Genomic DNA, 19158 nt, shown 5'->3' with positions numbered 1-19158 from the left:
TGCCCCAAAGTCAGGTATTTGTTTATGAATGTGTGTATGGGTTTATGTTTATATATACTCATTTATTGGATAACTCATTCTAGAAAGAACTTCCTAAGTGTTCAATGAATAAATGAATATGTGTGTTGTATGAGTCTGAACACACTGAACTACAAGGACTGAATTTGATAATGCACAGGCACAGAAATAATTATATTCAGAAGGATAAACTTTCAAAAAGCTTTAATTTGTCTAAAAAAAAAAAACTTATAGCACTTTCTCTGTGTGTAGCAATGTTCTAAGCAAATTACTCATTCTTCATTAACTCATTAGTATAATGTAATAAACATAAGCAATATCAAAGAATTGAAAGAATATGAACAATAAGAACCCCTAAATGTTTTTTTAATAAGAATTTTCTCTGATGCTTACCTGGAGTTTTACAGTTGAAAATAAGAGGGATAAAGAGAGAATGTAAAGGTGAGGTTTGCTAATTATTAGTGGATAGGTTTGGATCATGGTGGGCATGAGGGAGGCTTATGGAAAAAGGAGAGTGAACTATGCTGATAACAATTATTCATTATTTGCAATAAGACCTAATAGAGCAAACAATAGCTTAATCAATATCTCCAACTTTTTTTCAATATTCCAAAAGTATAAAATTAGGTTTCAACAATATCTGTTTTCTTTTATTTACTTGTCATTTTAAATCTTCTAAGATTTTTTTCTAATGCAGTGAGCTATGAAGCCATCATTTTTGTCTGTCCAGTACATTCTCCCAACATTGCCCTTAGTAGCAGATGGGTTTCTCTGGACAAAGAGAGTGGACATGTGAGCCATGTCTGGCCAATCATGATCCCTCACGTTTTGGGCATTGGTGACTTTCATGGTGGTGCCCATGTGATCCAAGCAGAGGCAATCAGCATCCTGACTGATGTTCAAATGATAGGAATGAGTTTCATTTCATGTTTTCCATTAAGTCAGTAAGCAAGGAACTCGTGATTCTGTGGCTACTTAAGAACATCTTTACCAGCAGCATGGATAAAGCCTGTCACCACTAGGAGGAACTGAGGCCACCAAAGATGGAAGCTGATTCTGGAGATGGAGAAAGTGGAAAGAGAATTGAATGAAACTAAGACAGTTGGGACCCTTAGATCAAGCCATAAGTGCAATCCATTCACTTCTCAAAGGCATGACCAACAACTTTCCAAGTCAGAATTGTTTTTTGGTTCTCACCATTCAGACAGTCATCACTAATACTCCAGACTTGGATCCAAAGAGCTGGTTTCTAATTCCAACTAGTTGGGCAATCTTGGGCAAATCATGTCTTCTCCCTTGGTCTGAGACTCCTTACCTGTAAAATGATGGAAATGAACTTGACCTTAGGTCTTATCTGTCAATCATTCCTGATTCTACAATATAATTAAATTATATAAGATATAATTAAGTTAAAATGACTATTTCCCAAAACACCCTAATTTTGCTCAAAGATCTCTCCTTTTCTAACCATTTCCCGATTCTATCTCTGTATTACTCCTACATAATGGTATCAACAGAGAAGAAAGGGTGTACAAAAGGAAAGTGTAAGCTGTGGTATTTTGCAGGGTTTAATTTTTGACTTGGCACTGTTTTCATGAAAGTATGAACTGTAGGTAAGTTATCTAAATAAAATGTATTGATTCTCTATAGAAACAATCCAAGTACATTTCTTTATGTTTATAACTAAAGTTTATGTTAAAACTTTTATCTAAACATAAAACCACAATAAAGTCCATACCAATTAGATTTGATTCAGAAAAGTTTATTAAACACTTATCCTGATGAAAAAAATAATTTACATATCATCCAAACTGGGTCTCTTTGGGTCTTGTGCTTAGCGCTTCGCTCTGCGCATTAAACTCTCAATAAATGTTTGTTAAATTAAATTAAAGGAGTTGCTTTAACTGCAGCTCACATGCCCTTCCATGATTAATGAATCATCACTAAGTGAGAAATTAATGAGTGTGCTCTCCGCATCAGGAAAAAAAAAAATGTGTTCTGTTTTGGAAAGGGACAAAATTTCACAGCAGGGGAAGGAGAGAGGCAACTCCAGGAATTAACAAGAAAAGAAGCTTGCAATTACAGCTACTGACATGTGGATAGACTCAAAATAGCTGTCGAAATCACTATCTGTGAGCTGTCACACACACTAGCTTCAAATTAATCAAGACTTCACAAATCCCTTCTCCTTACAGTTAGAAAGCAACAAAGGATGGAAGAATCTATCCAGGACAGCTCCAAAGCAGAGACAACTCTGAAGTTCAGATTTCTCACTGCTGCCATGTTTCCAGGCCCTCTGCCCACATTTTTCTTCCTCTTTCTCATAATCAAAGAACCAGAGCACACAGGGAACATCAGACAGTAAAACCAGGCTGAAAAAACCTGAATGAAAAGAGGAGGCAACTAAAGATAGATCCCAAAGTATGAAAAGGGAATAATTCTGATTCCACACTTGGCATGTTAGGGAATTATGGCAAATAGAGAAATCTAAGCAATCAGGCAATTCAAGGCAGGAAGATCCCAGCAGCTAAAGGTGGGACATAATTATTAGTGGGAAGCACATGCAGGCAATAAGAAGTCTGAATAAGTAAGCAAATGGGAAAGGATGCAAAGGCATCCAGAAGTCTGGTATTAGGTAGAATTGGGTAAGATTCAGGGAGAAGAACAAGTCATAGAGAAATTAAGCAGGAAGGAGACAGGGAAAGGTCACATTTTTGTTCAAAGGCTTGACAACACCCCTTATTGCAACTGGGGCACAAGCAAGGGGCAAGGTCTTCCATATGGGATGGCTTGACACTGAGTCAGCAAGTTACTGTCTCAAGGCTCGTTAATATTTCTCAGCTATGAACAGAATTGGTCTTGGGCCTGGACCAGTGGAAAAATGATGAAGACAGTGTGTGTGCCAAGTGTCTATCAGGGAGAGAACATTTCACTAGTGCCATTTCCTTTTTTATTTTCTTCAATTATTTTACTTGGGAGCCAGATGGGGAAAAAATCACACAACTGAAACAGCCACTGTACTTCTGCACCGTATAGCTATTTCCCTCACATTTGACCACTTGGCTTTGTAGCATAGCTTTTCCATTATTTGTTTGGCTGTTACTGATAGCACCAGGCTCTTATGAAATATTAAGTGCTGTGAACAGACACTACATACAGAATTAGTGGCCTTGGAAAATAATGAGTAGACTTAATGAAAGGAATAAATAAGCAAGAGAACCTGGATTTCAGAATCCTGGCAAAGTAGCTCCAGGGCCCTCTCCGAGCACTTAAGTATCTCCACATGTATGAAGGAGTCCACTATTCCTTCTCATGAACTCCCTGGATGCTGCCGAGTGTGGTCACTGGAAATGAGAGACTTTGGTTTTCATTCAGAATAACTTGCTGATTACTGGTTAGAAAATTAAACCAGTGACTTCTTTTTCAGTTTTCTATTCCCCAATTTTTCACTAATATCATCTGGCCCTCCTTTCCTTTTAAGTATGATAAAATACAGTGCTTGATAATTTCCTGTGGAAGACTGGCTTTCCTTGGTATCGGTAACCAACAAACATGCATGGTTGCATTTTTTGGTCAAGGGATGGATGGGGATAGAATATAGCTTTCAGATTTGACATTGACTAACATTGACATTACAATACAATGGCAATTAAATATAATTGTGAAAAATAGAATAATGATCGACTGAGACAAATTCCTCCTACACTTGTCAATTAATTATAGTCTAACAAGTTTCTCCTTTGCTACAAAGTTATATACACCCACAGCAACCTTCACACAGTCAGAGACTTTTTAGTATTGAAAGTTTAAAAATCCATGTGAACTAGTTTTCTTCAATTATAATGGGATTGACTTACTTTTTTGTAGTAAGATACAGTCATCTTAACATTTTTAAAGGTTATAATCTTTATTCTTTCCTGATTAGGACATGATACTCTCATGAGGATTTGATTTGGTTAAAATGATTATGACATATGTTAATTTTATGACTCTCAATTCTAAAAGTGATGCAGAAATTTAAATCCACAATTTTTAAAAAAATACAGACTTAATATGGGATGAAAGAAAACTTGTTAAATTTTATATCAAAGTAACTGCTAAAAAGAAACTATGAACACATAATATAGGATGTTGTAACAATTAGGGTTCACTCTTGCCAACAGGTTATTTTCTCCATTTATGATTTTAGGTTTTATAACGTAATCATCAGGCCAGTAATAGCTAATCAGATAAGAACCTGCTGTATAAATAAATAAAATAAAATACAAAAATAAAAAAAAGCTAATCAGGGCATAAAATAAAGTTAAAATGTTTTACCAGCCTTACAAACATTTGTGCTGCTAGATTTTTCACTAGTTGAAAGCAACAGCCTATTAGGTAGCTGAATATAGAGTATGTTAGAATTGCACCATATGCTGTTTCAAAGAAACATCTGACTTAGCTAAGAACATGCTTTTGATTTATTAGTTGACTTCTGTGCAGACATATATGTGATTTCTTGATTCCTTTCTTCATGTCACACTTTTGATGCAATCAACCCTCATGTTCTCTTCTATTCTTCAAGTCCTGGGAGAAAATGCAATCAATCACTGAGTAAATGTAGTAGGGTAACAGCCCTTTCTCGAACATGATTTTCCTTTTTTATCCTGCTGTTTTAAAAAATATATTTTTGAAAGAGAAAATAAATGAAGTGATCTAGTGGTAATCTTCCTTTCTGCACATTTTCAAATTTGGGCTGCATCGATTTGTCAATTTTGATATTGGAAATGGATAGAAAGTGATAAAATTCCTCATACTTGTATACTAATTTGTTCCTTAAAAATAAAAACAAACAGTTATAGTTTGTCATATCTTCCAGTGAACTAGAATTCCAAAATAAAAACGAGGTCTGAAAGACCAGACAGGCAAATGATATATGTCTGAGATGTAAGTGACAAGTCCACCACTAACAGCAAAAGAAATGTATTTTATTATGAGTTAATACTTACTAAATACATGCTACATGCAGAGGAGTATTAATGCATTTTACCTGGATTATCACAGGTAAGGTTCCAAATAATCCATAATTCAAATGTTAGCCTTAACCACATTTTGCAGTTAAAGTAACTGAGTCTCAAGACTTAGGTCACTGCCCAAGGTCATAGAGTTAGTAAATTACAGAGCCATGATTCAAACATAGGCCACTTGGCTTCATAGTTTGCAATACTAAGTTATTCTCTCTCTTGTCAACTTTAAAACATGGTAAGTCATCTAGACTCTCTTAGCTTCTGTTTCCTAATCTCTAAAAAGTGAATAATATTATCTACCTCTTCAGACATTTGGGGAAAATAAGTCAATTTGAAAAAAAAAATGTGTGAAGAGCTGAGGGCAGTAAGGCATAGACTTTGATGGACTGAGGAAGCCATAAAGACTTCTCTTCTCAGAAATGACATTTTTGAAGTGATTTGCCTAGATATTCTTTCATATATTTCCTGAATCACCCAATTATTTTAGAATGAGGGCTAGAACCCAGGTGCCCAACCAACCATATTCATTCTCCTACTACCTTGAAATGGAGGCTGATTACGGTCATCGTCGCCAGTCTACATTGCTCTCCAGCACATTCCTGGTGGCTTTCATGTCGTCTCTTGGCTCTCTCATGGGACATAATCTCATGGTGGGTTTTGTGGTTTTTCATAATATATCCACTCCAACGTGCCCACTTCTCTCAAGCATACTTTTTCCCTTCATCCACCATCTTCCAGGCCAACTCAGGCATTTCTAACTTACTGAGAGTTGCCCATTGTTTTTCTAGGTCTCTAAAAGTCACCACAGTAGCACACATGCCCCATGTCTAGAGTCTTTGCTAGGGTGTTAATCCTTATTTCCCAAGAAAGTGCCCCCAAGTTAAATTCTTGCTTATTCAGGTTTTCATTCTGGTCCATTGACCAAGCACTCTTAAAAATACAATCTGTAGTTATTGGTCTGGCAGCCAAGAGAGGCAGTGAGGGCTGAATCTGACCAAGGCACCAATTGCCCCGTGGGGAGAGGCTTCTGCAGCATCTTCAGCACAGCTGAAGTGCCAGCTCTTTCTACAGAAGGGAAGGGAGGCCACCTCTGCACATCTAGAGGGTTCAGAAGGGTTGTAGAGTCAATATCCTCAGGAACACCCAGAGAGCCCTCTCCCACTTCTCTGAACTCCTAGTTTTTCCTACTAGGACTCTGACCTTCACATAACAGATCTGCCTTGGATGAGGGTTCAAACATCTCAGCAACTCTCCCAATTAATTCTACTCTCTGCCATTTGACTATACCTGCCCTTTAAATATGCTAAAACCACCCAGGCTCTCTAGTTTTTACACTCAGCAGTTATCCATTTGTTAATGGCAGGCCATCTTTCATCATTCTTCAGCAGGGCCTCATTTCAATATATTGGGTTGGCCAAAAAGTTCGTTTGGGCTTTTCCATAAGATGCTATGGAAAAACCCAAACGAACTTTTTGGCCAACCCAATAGCAGTAGCCAGCCAACTCCACTGTCTTTGTAGGCACAGTAGCCTGTTTTTTGTTTTGATTTTTTTCTTCCTTGAACAGCTCACTGAACTCAGAAACACTTACTTATGTTTACCAGTGTGTTAAAGGATATGATAAAGGATACAGATGAACAACCAGATGAAAAGATATCCAGAGCGAGGTCTGGGAAGGTCCTGAGCACAGGAGCTTCTGTCTCCATGGAGTTGGCATGACGCACTCTCCCAATATGTAGATGTGTTTACGCACCTGGAAGCTCCCTAAACCCCATACTATTGGGGTTTTATGGAGGTTTCCTCACATAGGCATGAACAATTATTAACTCCATTTCCAGCCCCTCTCTCCTCTCTAGAGAATGGGAGTGGGGCTGAAAATTCCAAATTTAATCATGGCTTGGCTTCTCTGGTGACCAGCCCCCATCCAGGAGGCTCATTAGAACAAAAGATACTCCTACCACCCAGGAAATTCCAAGAGTTTCAGGAGCCCTGTGTCAGGAACTGAGGTCAAAGACCAAATATTAGAACAAAAGATGTTCCTAGCACTCTTATCCTCTATGTGTAGGCATGGTGGCCTGTTTTGATCACCTGTGACCACACCTAACTGTCCCAGGCCAAACCCCTTATATCTTTAATATGATATTTGGCATGTTTGGGGTTGACTTGGAAAAGTGGTTTCAGTCCAATCCAGCTTCCATCTCATCTAATGGCCCAAAGCTGGCTTACTTCACAGCCATGTGACCTGTGCAGGGCCCTGCCTTCAAAAGGACTCTGCTATTGCCATCATGAAATTCTCCATAATCTCATATTTGAACTTGTGTTGTTTTTTTTTTTAAGTGAAGTTCGATGGGATTGGACAATGGAATACACACATGAGCAGAGGAGATATAAGCAAATACACGTCAGCCTGCACTGTTCCTTACCTCCCAATTCACATGTACTGCTTTGTGTGTCCATGTGCACTGGATTCCAGGAGACCCAGAATAAGTGAAAGTTAAGAGTGATGCAAATCAAATACACAGTAAGTGTGTTGCTTCTACAACTGAACCCCACGAGGCTATGCTTCCTGTTTGAACCAGAACTGCTTCCAAAAGACAGAAAAACAATGGTGTTACAAGAAACATGAACAACAAAGGAACTTTATCATATCCTTTCTTATACTAGTTCCGGTTATTAATGAACTACTTTACATTGAAAATTATGAGATAGAAAGAATGGAAAAAAACAGGACAACTCACATTCCCTTTTCTTTTCAGTCCTTGCTTAGTCATCAGTAAGCCAGAAGGAGAAAGTGTTGGTAAAAAGTGCATGTCAAGAAGTAAAATAAAAACAACTGAGTTAGTTTTATGCACAGTTTCCACTGTTCTGGTAAGAAAAAAAAAGATATTCAGGTACAAGTTACAAAAAAAGCATCGTGCAACTTTGGTGATTCCACATAAAAGTTAAAAGCTTTTCTATTTGCACTGAAAGTAGACATCGCACATCGCATGAGTGGCAAAATTCATGCTAATAATTTCAATTTTTAATTTTTCTTTACTTAGAACGACATTCAATGGCTAATGAAAAATTTCGTGACAAGAGGGTGACCATAAAGGAAGGGAAAAGGCTTTATATTTTACTATCATTAATCCTACTTTTTGAACAAAAGGCCCCACGTTTTCATTTTGGACTGAGTTCCGCAAATTATGTAGCCAGCGCTGGGCACAGCCTATTTCTTCCCATCTCACTCATTTATTGTTGAGTGATTAAGTGAAAAGCAGAATTTGGCTACAGTTGCTCAAGTCCCAGACTGTGGCTCCAAGCCTCAAAATTCAGGGGAGCTGAGGTGCAGGCTGATTTGTGGAGAGAAAGCATATCACAGTAATTAAGAGCACAGATGTCAGAGTCGGGAGTCAGGGTGCCTAAGTGCAAATTCTGAACTGTCACCTTTATGATCTGGGACTATTTACTTAATCACTCTATGCCTCATCTTCTTCATCTGTAAAATGCGATTGTGATCATCATAATGCCTACTACATGGTGTTGTTGTGGACATGAAGTGAACCAATACCTGTAAAACACTTAGAATAGTGTCTGGCAAATAGTTGGTACTATATAAATATTAGCCATTAATATTATTTCATCAAATAGAGGGAAATAGTCTACCCTTAATCTGAAATAAAAGCCACCTACACTTTATTAAAGATTAGCATTATTTTAAAAAATTATGTATGACAACACAGAAATATTTGCCTTCACCAAACACTACTTAAACATACTTGGATATAGTATAAGATTTTGATAAGTGAGCAAGGATCCATCATGATTACCCCCCAAATGAGCACTTTCTGGTCATCTTAAGCTTATGATTAACATGCTCAGACACTGCTTCAGGTAATCAGCTGATAGATAGCCAGACAGCAATAATAGGTACATTATTGCTATATTGTGTTTGAGCTACAATTACTTGGGAATGAGGAGGATGTTATAAAATTGTATTTCCTAAATTACATGTTTATTTGGTAATTCACAAGCCACACAGAAAAAAATTACTCAGGACAAAGCTAGCTGAAACAAATTTGCCTTAATGTATCCTAGAGACTCAGCAATGTTTGGAAGATCCAGGCACACAGATCATACATTATACTGGTGTAACACAACTTGGAAGTTTCAATACTACAGAGGATAGAGTCTGAACTTAGATAGAACTGGGAAGTAATGCTTGTAATTAAAAAGACCTAAGTTCTCATTTCTCTAAACAGCTATGAAATGCTTCTGTGTTCCAAATCCCTTTGGAAGCACATGACTGTAAGAAGGAAATAAGTACCCAACCTCAATAATTAAAAATACCACTGCAACGTTTATCTTTAAAGAAAGCTTTACATGTTGGGAAAAGAAAGATTTCAACCTGCTTCTAAGTATAATAATCTTTAACAAAGTATTCACAAAATTATTTTATTAGAAAACCAAAGCATACATTTTTCCTTTTTAGTTAATTCTATTCTGCAAAATTTCCTGGGGTTTTTGACTCTTTCACTCCTGTTCATATTTTTGCTTCTTTATGGTTTTTCTCCTCTCCTAGTACTCAAGATGCCTAAGGGCAAGTGCTTTCTCATAAGTGTTTGTATCCTTCCGAAGTGTAATATATGTAATATACCATCACATACGCAGTAAAAATCTCGTGTCATTGTCATTGGATTAGTGAAACTTAGTAGGATTTTACTAACGATAAGCATACTTTTAAAATGATGGAATTTGAAAGGAGTAAATATAGAAATCACAGATTTTATATTGTCTTTCTGTTATGATGGCTGAAAAGAACACCTTGAAATTATTAAATCTAAGTTGACTATTATAAAACAAAGCACTTAGAGATGGTATAGCAAGAGCAAGCCTTACATTCATTCTGGGCTACTTTTCTCTTCAGAAGTTCTTGGAATCAAAGTGGGTAAACTGAAGCCTCTACAATTCTGGATAATGTTGAAGCCCAGCTAAGCAGCACTAACCTTTGATATTCATTTGCCCTGGTGTTTGGGTCTAATCCAAAGTATCTACAGGCATGTGGCAATTTACTCATAGAACTGTAGAAATTTAGAACTAAAAGAGTTCTCAAAATTTATCTAAGCCATACTCTTCAAAGTCACATGACCTACTGAGGCCCTCAAGAATTCTGCCATTTGTCTAGGAGCACTCAACTCTATATATGGTGGACATAAGTGATCAAGTCTCCTTAATGCTAAGCTCAGGTCTTGTAAGTTTACAGCATCACCTTTATCCAACTTTCAGGGAATTTCCATGACCCAGAGATAATCAGCAGCAATGTTTCTTACTAGATCCTTCTAAAATGAGTCGCAGCAGGAGCAACGCACTAATCAGGAAACTCAGGAAGAATGGGGACTTCTGGATGCTTTCCAGGCTGTTGAGAAATTATGTGAAATTCCAGTGCACCTATATACACCTTTACTCTACTCCCTACACTTCTGAGGGATATGAGAATACTGGCTGCAGACCAGTCCCGAACTTCTGATGTAATGAGTAAATAGCTCTTGTTCGGAACAGCTTGTCATGGTTTCAGAGGCTTCTTTCTGAAGAAATTTCCTGCCTCTAAGACTGACAGCAGTGCTCTAAGTTGAGAGTTGTGGGCTCGGGATGGACGCTGAGGATGATAAGGTTAAAGGTGCCAGGGTAAATTACTGCCATATATTTTTTCTCTTTTCCTCACTGACTACCTCTGTTATGGCAGTAAGATATACAGCACAAATACTTAAATACATGCAGAAAGGAGAGAGATTTTACAAGGAAATGACTTCAAGCTTATTCCTCTAGCACTGGTATAGAATCTATCTGCCCTAGAGGTGGAGGGAGTATCAGCTCCTAAATTATGAGACCAGAATCAACCAGAAGAAGAGCCAAATTTAGCCTCCCTTATGGATGTAATTATGTTACTGCAGAAAACCTGCAGACATAGAAAAGGTGGCTTGAAAAATATATATGGAGACCCAAGTGTTTAAGTATAGCATTGAGTTGAAACTGCAGTCATGAAAACTTGGCCTTCAGAATCCAAATCCATTAAAACCAAAAGGAATCAAGGAATCTTTGAGGACATGTCAAACAGATGAGAGAATAAGAAACCGAGGCTCATGACAGTTAAGAGACCTTCCAAAGGTCACACAACTGTCAGGCAAACCAGAGTCAGGCCTCGGTAGGTATTTCATATTTGTAATTGCTTGCTTAATACTGTTGTGAAACAGAAGTTCAACCCCTACATTTGAGAATCAAAATGTACACTGCTTGAATCTATGGACTGGAGAGTTTTGAGACATGTCAAGGACACGAGAAAGACTACAGGAAAGGGGATTACATATTTTCCTTTTGTCATTATTCAATGAGCTCTCCATTCCTCCATGGCCATTGTTTTTGGCTAGGTATGAGCTGTGGAAACATTTTTCCTGGATTCATCTATTCCCTGGAAAGGAAATTCAGTCTGGCTTAAGAGAAAAAGTTCCTCTCCAAGTAATGATAAATTGTCTAAATCGAAAGCTCACACCATAAACAAATTTGAACAGTACAGACATCTTACAAAATTAAATTTCCATCTAGTGCACTTGAATGATGTTTTGAGAAAAATAGAGGATAATATTTTAAGCCCTGCTTCATATGACTCCCTTCCATAGTACTGTTTTTAAGGTCCACTCCCAGGTAACTGAAAACACAATCATAATTTTTTTTGTTCTTTATTTCTATAGGCTCTATTTTTAGTGAAATACTTAATGTGCTTTGAGTATAACCACTAATAGTATTGTTTTTACAAGGAAATAAAAAGGCCTACAAATTTTGATACTCTTGCAGTTTTACCGAACCTAAATATAAACTGAACACGTCTTTGAATGTGTTAAGAAATTTAACCACACAAAATGTTCTCCGTGTAGTTCTATTTTTCTTTTGCACTTCACTGGAACTAAATTTTGTATTTCCACACAATCCATACAATCAGATTCTGTTTCAGATTCACTGGAATATTACCTCTCTAACAGTTCCATTCTATAGTTTAAACTAAGAGGCAGGTGATTGAAACTACTATCAAAACACTCAAGAATCGATTTTTTTCTTAAAAAATATTCATAATCTTTTTACATAACTATAACCAGGCTCCAAATTACCTTTCTAATTTTATCTCCCACTATTCCTCATCCTGCTCAGCTCTAGACGGTGTGACGTAGTGTTTTCTCATCTGTGTCTCATGCTTTTCCACCTCTTTTGCTCAGTTTCCTTCCTCTAAGAGCCATGCACCTAAATCCTACCCAGCCTCCGAGAGTCAGATCGGATGCCTTCCTGGCACCCTGGCATTTCCTAGTACCCCAGATCAGGATTAATTTCATCTAGCTGTGAACTCTTGGAGCCCTACCCTTTCTTCCAGCTGCACCCATCACCTTTGCCTTATAACATGGATCCTTAGGGAACAATTTACTATAGTTGTTAAGAGGAAAAACTCTAGAGTCACACAAACTGGGTTCAAATCTTGCCAGTATGTTGTTAGTCAACTGGAGATCTTGGGCATGTCCTTTATTTAACCTCTCTTAGCTCCAATTCTATTACTTATAAAATGGAGATAATTATAATACCTATCTTATAGAGTTGTTGTAATAATCTAAGATAATGTATATGTAAAATAATTTGAAAGGTGCCTCATAGCCTAGTAAGTGCTCAGTAAATTAATCTACTACCAGTATTCTTATTATATTATCATTGTTTGCAGTGGAAAGAGCTTTCACTAATAAGTGAGAGAACTACAAACTTGCCTTAACATTCCAAGTGTTTTTTTTGTTCGTCATCTGTACTGAAAACAGTATTAGCTATCTATTGCTGCATAATAAATTACCCCCAAACTTAATGGCTTTAAAAAATATTTATTACCTCATAATTCTATGGATCAGGAATCTGGGTGAGGTTTAACAGTGTCCTCTGGCTCAGGATCTCTCAGAAGGCTGCAGTCAAGGTGTTCACTGGGGCTGAAGGCATCTCAAGGCTCAACTAGAGAAGGGTCCACTTCTAAGTTCATGTTCTGGTCCTTGGTAGGACTCAGTTCCTAACAAGCTACTGGACTGAGGGTCTTGGTTCCTTTCTGGCTGTTGGCTGGAAGCTGCCCTCAGTTCCTTGGCCTCTGTACAGGGCAATATAACATATCACAATTTTATTCATCAAAACAAGCTAGAAAAAGTGAAACAGAGATAGCGTGAGCAAGAGGGAAGTCACAGGTCTTCTATAACCTAATTCTGAGATGATATCCTATCACTAGTGTCCTACTGCATTCCTTGGGAGTGTCACCAGATCCAGCCCACACTCAAAGGGACAAGATTATACAAGGGCATGAATACTATGTGGTGGGGGTCACTGAGGGCCTCTCTAGGCTGCCTACCACTCCTTATAAAGTTATTGTGGGAATTAAATGGGGCTAATGTATCTGAAATCCATTGTAGAGTGCTTAGCCCATAGCAGCTATTCAACTTCATTCTCCCTTCCTCACTAGAGTAAAAGTTCTTGAAAACAAGGACATTGCTCAGTGACCCCTGCAGTACCTTAGCACCCTGTGAAGAAGACATGGCTCTTACCAACCACTAGAAGAATAGATGATAAATGATACTGACAAAACTGTTCACAATTTAGTTAATATTGTCTCCATTTTCAGAAAGTATAGCCCACGTACCTCTCATTCATCAGGGATTTTTTTTTTTTTTTTTTTGGCTGCATTGGGTCTTCGTTGCTGTATGCGGTTTTTCTCTAGTTGCGGTGAGCGAGGGCTACTCTTTGTTGCAGTGTGCAGGCTTCTCATTGCAGTGGCTTCTTTTGTTGAGGAGCACGGGCTCTAGGCGCGCGGGCTTCAGTAGCTGCAGCACATGGGCTCAGTAGTTGCGGCATGTGGGCCCTAGAGCATGTGGGCTTCAGTAGTTGCAGCATGTGGGCTCAGTAGTTGCAGCTCTAGGGCACACAGGCTTCAGTAGTTGTGGCTCGTGGACTCTAGAGTGCAGGCTCAGTAGTTGTGGCACATAGGCTTAGTTGCTCTTCCTGGACCAGGGATCGAACCCATGTCCCCTGCATTGGCAGGTGGATTCCCAATCACTGCACCACCAGGGTAGTCCCAGGGATTCATTCACAGTACAAGAGTGTGGTAGGCAGAATAATGGTCCCACAAAGATGCCCTTACCCGAACCCCCAGAACCTGTGAATAAGTTACATGGCAAAAGGGACTTCAAAGATGTAATTAAGGATCTTGAGATGGGAGATTGTCCTAGATTATGGAGGTGGATCTAATTTTATCACAAGAATACTTAAAATCAGAGAACCTTCCCTGTCTGTAGTCAGAGAAAGAGATATCACTGCAGATTAGTTAGAGAGCTACAACATTGCTGGCTTTGAAGATGGAGAAAGGTGTCCATGAGCCAGAGAGTGTGGACACCTCTTAGAATCTAGAAAAGACAAGAAAATGGATTCTGCCCTAGTGTCTCCTGAAAGGAATACAGCTCTGCTGACAACTTAACCTTACCTTGGTCAAATCAATGATGGACTACTGATCAATAGAACCGTGAGATGATACATTCATGTTGTTTCAAGCCATATGTTTGTAGTCATATGTTACATTTAGCAGGTAACAGAAAAATAATACATAGAGAAAATATGTCAGTTACTCAGGAGAGGGATCATACACAAATACTCTCTAAATGTTTAATGAATATATCATTCTATAACAAGATATTAAACATCATTGAAAGCTAAAAAATCGCTAGTTAGATATAACAATTACAAAACACTGGGCTATTTATTGTTTTTATCACTGTATTATAAGGATATTAGCTATTATCAAAAGTAATAAGAACATAAACTATTGTGTTTTAACTTAACCAACACTTATAGAATATTTGCTATGTGGTAGACACTACTATAGACACTTCATAAACACAAGCTCACTTGGCTCTATTAACCCTAAGTGATAGTTACTATTATCATCCCTGTTTTAAAGACAAAGAACAGACTCAAGGTTCAGAGTGCACAGGTAGTAAGTGGCAGAGCCAAAATTCAAAGCCAAACACTCTGTCTCCAGAGTCCATGCTCTTAACTACCAGTTATGCTTCTTCTAAAATCAGAACCTTATATATTCCCAATAAATTGCTTTGGATACATTTGGGGATTTAAGCAGCGTTTTTTCCATTGTATGTATTTGGGGTTATTTTTCCCTATTCATTCATTCAACAATTACTAAGCACCTCCTATTTCTTGGGCACAGAAGAAAAGAGAAATAAAACAACAAGCTTCCCCTTAAAGCGTCCACAGCTCAGTGACAAGAGACAGAGATGTAAATAGGCAATGATGAGATAGTATAATAAATTCATGCAAGCAAAAGCATCTCTTATTCCCTATCAATGAGTCATGATTTAGAAGGAAAGACGAGTGCTTAAATAAGCATACCTTGAATGCAACAGTGGAAGCACCTAACTGGTGTTAAGAGACATAAGGAAAGGAATAATATTTGCAGGAACTGGTGTCAGGGGGAGACAATGAAGGGTTTGAAGAAGAGTAACAATGTGTGAAGTTTTGTACTTTAGAAAGATTATTCTGGTGAACAGGGAGGAGAGTAAGCTTGAAGGGTGATAAGGAGGCCACAAATTTGTTAGGAAATAAAATGCAGAGAACATGAGGGTTTGAATTAAGGCAATGGCAGCAAAGATTATTAGAAGAGGGTAAGGTTTGGAGTAGTATTAGAAGGCGTTATGGCCAGAGACCCAGCATCTGCCGTGTTTCCCTCCAAGAATAATAATAGCAAAAGAGAACAGTGAGAAGTTAGAAATGGTGGATGTGTAAATACTAGGCAGAGGAATGGCAGCAGAGGGTATTTGGAGCTTGTGTCCTGGTGCCTTTCTAAGGAATTTGGATGTTACCCTGGGGCAACTAGAGTCTGGACAAAGTATTTAAAGTGTTCGATCAGGTAGCACTAGAAAGTAACACCACCAGAAAGACAGAGGAGAGGCTGCAGTGGAGAGAAATTAGAAGCTGGGAAAGGAGACAGCATTGTGGTGTTTTAAAAGGGAAAATTTAGGGCTTCCCTGGTGGCACAGTGGTTAAGAATCTCCCTGCCAGTGCAGGGGACACGGGTTTGAGCCTTTGTCCCGGAAGATTCCACATGCCACAGAGCAACTAAGCCCATGTGCCACAACTACTGAGCCTGCGCTCTAGAGCCCACGAGCCACAACTACTGAGCCCACGTGCCACAACTACTGAAGCCCACGCACCTAGAGCCCATGCTCCACAACAACAGAAGCCACTGCAATGAGAAGTCCACGCACCGCAACAAAGAGTAGCCCCCACTCGCCGCAACTAGAGAAAAGCTCACGTGCAGCAGCGAAGACCCAACACAGACAAAAATAAAATAAATAAAATAAATAAATAAAATTTTATAAAAAGGAAAAATTTAACTTTCAGTTTTTATTTCATAAAGAGACTGAATTTACAAAAGGAAACATTCCTTTTTCACGATAAACTGTTTTTAAAAGTTGAATTGTCACCAATAATTATAGCTAGCAACAGCTCACGTGGAGGCCCTTTTCTAGTACTTCACATATAGTGCCTCATTGAATCCTCAAGTGTTGTCATGAATTCAGTTAATAATTCAGTTACCTAACCAGGGAGGTTAGGTAACTTGTCCAGGTCGTCCAGTAACTGGTAAAAGGTAGAATATAAATCCACACATTGTGATGCCAGAGCCTAAACTCATAGTCACTATATCACTAAAGCATGTTTAGTAAATCCAGACGTTCACAAATTTCTACAATGTTGTGGTTCAGAGTGTGCTGAGGCCCTGGAATCAGACCATGTAGATTCAAATCCTCATTCTACCACTTAATAGCTGTGAGAAGTTACTTCCCCACTCTGTACCTGTTTCCCTCTCTGTAAGTGGGGATAAAAACAGTACTTGTCTCCTAGGGCATTTCTAAGGACTAAGAGTAAATGCAGAAAAAGGGGTTAGAATAGTGCCTGGAACATATTATACATATGATAAAATTTACCTGTTATTATAAACATTATTATTCCATCCTAAAGTACTGAGAGTACTGATAAGAAATGATGGATATACTGCATGGACCCAAGTATGATCTGTGGTAGGTAGAATAACCTCCCCTAAAAATGTCCATGCACTAATCCCTGGAACCCATGAATATGTTACTTCACTACGGCAAAAGGGACTTGAAGGATGTGATTAAGTTTACGGACCTTGACGTGGAGAGATTATCCTAGATTATCTAGGTAGGCTCAATTTAACCAGAGTCTTAAAAAACTGAAATTAGAGAGATGAAACAACAGATGAAAAGGTAAGAGAAATCAGAAGGATGAGAGGATCTCAACCTACCATTGTTGGCTTTGAAGAGGGCCACAACCTAAGGAATGTGAGTGGCTTCTAGAAGCTGAGAACATCTCTCAGCCGACAGCTGGCAAGGAACCAGGGACTTCAATACTACCATAGCAAGGAACTGAATCTGGTCAACAATCTGAATAAACAAAAAACCTAATCCTTCCCTAGACCCTCTAGAAAGGAACACAGACCCGGGGACACCTTGATTTTAGCCCAGGGAGACCCGAGCTGGACTTCCAACTACAGAAATGTAAGATAACGTACTGGTGTTGTTTTGAGCCACTAACTTTGTGGTAATTTGTTACAGCAGCAGTAGTAAACTAACATAAGATTTATGTTTACCTTTTTCCTAAAAGACTCAAATATATTGATTTAAGAACTCTGTAATATGCTAAAATAAATTTAAGTTTTTAAAGTCAGCAATTTTAAACTATGTTGGGGCATAAATCAATGTTGCCTTTCCATTTCTATTATTAAATTCCTTAGAACCTAAAAGTTGCTGAAAGGCTAAAAGAAGGTATCATAAACAAGATGCTATTGTAATTTTTTCATCTTTTCTTTCTTTTTAAAGGTGAATAGTTTAATTTAATTTTTTCTTGAGTTCTCATAATTAACAGATGAATTAAGTATACTTTGATTTTTTTACTAATATACTTTAAGCCCATAGTCAAGTCCTAATAAGACTCTTCATTAAAATGTCAGCAGGAATATATAAATTCTGGGTTTAAAACAATGTGTTGAATTTACAGAGGTAAAGCACTTACTCAATGGCAAAATACACTATGCCTTGGTTATTATGTACTTTTTCACTGTCTCTGAATTGATAACCACTATAGCTCCAAGAGAGTAAGGGCCGTGTCTGAGTGCTAACCTTTACATCAACACTGCTTAGCAATACCCCTGGCCCCCGGCAGGCTTTTATTAAATAAATGAATGAAAAAAAAATATTTTTAAAGCAAATATACAAAACTGGAAACAAAGTTTCCCTGAAACCTCAGCTTACTAGCTCATTGGAAAACTAAAAACGTTCACTATATCTAGAGATTAAATGGCAAAACCCAGAACCTATGTGAAACATTTTCAATAGAAATTTTAAATGTTCTACACGTTTTGCCCTCTTAATCAGATTCCTTAAACATAATTCAAATTTCTCAACAGTTTGGTATCGTTTTTATTATCAATGGATATCGTGACGTTCACGTGACATACATAAGGCTCCATGAATTAGAAACTGCTTTCTAAAAATGTCCCCTATGTTAGTCTTTTTTTTGGTCCCTTTTTCTCCCTTTCATAAAAATTAAGTGAAGCACAGTACAGATGTAGGTCCACCTGAGAAGTACAATATGGTTGCCTTCCTTCACAACTGCTACATGAAAGACTTGGTCTTCTTCAAAGAGCTAGAACAGCCCTATCCAATATAAGTGTAACAGGAGTCACATATGTAATTTTAAAATTTCCAAAACATTCTCATGTTGATATGTAACCAATATAACAAATGAACAGTTCCCATTCTTTGCTTTTCATACCTTATTTTAGTAATCCAGTGTGCATTTTACACTTAGAGCAGATCTCAATCTGGCCTACCCACACTTCAGGTGGCTAGTGGCTACTAGCTGGCCGACTCGAGCTCTGCAGAAACCTCTCCTTCTGTACCTAAGGGAACAACACACCCTTTCAGCTTGGAGCTCCTACTCTATATCACTTGTACTCTTGGTTCCCATAGTGGGAATTTCATTATTTGGAGAAACCATCACCAT

The sequence above is a fragment of the Globicephala melas genome, chromosome 17 (genome assembly GCF_963455315.2).
Source record: "Globicephala melas chromosome 17, mGloMel1.2, whole genome shotgun sequence".
Classification (NCBI taxonomy): Eukaryota; Metazoa; Chordata; class Mammalia; order Artiodactyla; family Delphinidae; genus Globicephala; species Globicephala melas.
The sequence above is the reverse complement of the archived record's forward strand: the minus strand, read 5'-3'. Positions refer to the sequence as shown.